The sequence below is a fragment of the Dipodomys spectabilis genome, unplaced genomic scaffold, assembly GCF_019054845.1.
Source record: "Dipodomys spectabilis isolate Male_0828 unplaced genomic scaffold, ASM1905484v1 ptg000121l, whole genome shotgun sequence".
Taxonomy (NCBI): Eukaryota; Metazoa; Chordata; class Mammalia; order Rodentia; family Heteromyidae; genus Dipodomys; species Dipodomys spectabilis.
The window spans coordinates 7,215,542-7,217,230 of record NW_024870798.1 but is presented as its reverse complement, the minus strand read 5'-3'; the positions used below and the strand labels follow the sequence as shown (position 1 = coordinate 7,217,230).

The 1,689-nt window shown below is 35.2% G+C and overlaps 1 non-coding gene across 1 annotated transcript; it reads right to left on the bottom strand.

The window, feature by feature from the left end:
* Positions 1-381: 381 nt before the first annotated feature.
* On the bottom strand, positions 382-484 carry LOC122115585. The gene has a single exon (XR_006148803.1). It is a non-coding gene; the product is annotated as a U6 spliceosomal RNA (small nuclear RNA).
* Between the last annotated feature and the right edge of the window lie 1,205 nt (positions 485-1,689).

Sequence of the window (1,689 nt, the reverse complement as noted above, 5' to 3'; positions counted from 1 at the left end):
ATTTTTTTCCAAGGCTTTCCATTTTCTAACAAATTGGGCGATGCCATTCTTTCTGAGGGAGGCATAGAATTCCATTGGTATAAATACCACATTTTCTTGATCCATTCATCTACTGAGGGGCATCTGGGTTGGTTTCAGATCTTAGCGATGGTAAATAATGCTGCAGTAAACATAGTTGTGCTGGTAGCTTTAGTGTGGTCTTGTTTGTGATCATCTGGGTAAATGCACAAAAGTGGGATTCCTGGGTCATAGGGGAGGTCTATGTGGAGTCTTTTGAGGAACCTCCATAGTACTTTCCAAAGGGTTGAATAAGTTTACACTCCCACCAAGAATGCAGTACAGTTCTCTTGTGGCTACATCCCCTCCAGCATCTGTTGTTGTAAAAGTATGGAATGGTTCAGGAATTTGCCTGTCATCCTTTCTCAGGGGCCATTCTAATCTTCTCTGTATTGTTCCAATGTTAGAGTACTTGATGCTGAATTGAGCATAGAACATTTTTTATATATAAAGTGTAATTTATTTTCTTAAACTAGACAATTCAACAAAAAGTAAGCTCAAAATAATTGCCATGAAAACTTAGAACCATGTACTTCTTACATAAGCACACATTTAAGAATAAAGACTGACATGTCAAAAACAAAATAATTCCAGATATTTGTTGTTCAAGAGATGTGTAAGAGGAGGAATTCAATTATTTTATACAAGGCACCTGTCATAATGAACACTGAAGCAAGTGTTAAGGTTTTTTTTTTTAAAGTTTTAATGTTTTAAACATATTTAATTTTGGGAATTTGCTTATGTATGCCAAAACTAGGACTGTTTGGCAGGACATAAATTTTTTGGGGGGTGGGAGTCTGCGAGTGGGGCCTGAACTCTGGGACTGGGCTCTGTCCCTCAGCTCTTCAGCTCAAAGCTACTGCTCTACCACTTGAACCAACGTGCCAGTTCCAACTTTTTTCTTTTTGCTTATGTGGTGCTGAGGAATCGAACCCAGGGCTTCATGCATGCAAGGCAAGCACTCTACCACTGAGCCACCTACCCAGCCCCAGGTCATAAAACTTTTTGATAAAGTATTTAAGATTTATGGTAGCAGACATATGCTACTAAGTATGTACATTTCAGAGTTTATAGAAATTTTACTAATGAGAAGTTGCAAAGTCTTTGTGTAAAGGAGCAGAATAAAGAGTTAAGACTTTTAACTACATAGTTTCTATTAAAAATATAGGGCTTCCTTATTTTAGATGTTAGTGAGGAACAAATGATGATATAAGCCATATACAAATGATGAGATGAGCCATAAATAGTAATCTTAATGGGTAACTTTAAAGACTGCTCATAGCCTATAAAACTCTTGTTGAACATCATAATCTTAGGCAGTTTTAAATGTACAGGAATATGAGAAAATAGTAAAATCTAATACGTAGTACCCTTCAAATACTGAAAACACTGGTAATTGTTTTGTTTTTCGTTTTATTAATCATTAATATTTAATTATTGGTCTTTCTTATTTGTAGCATTGTTTTCCTTGTTGTAATATAATACAACTTTTTGTAAGTCATCATTATGAAGTACTTGGAGAAGGTTACTGGGATGGCCAAACCATTTTTTATAGGTGCATGTGAATTTACGAAGAGGAAAATTAAGAACAAAATATTTATTTAAAAAGTTATCAAGTAGAGTCTGAATCAG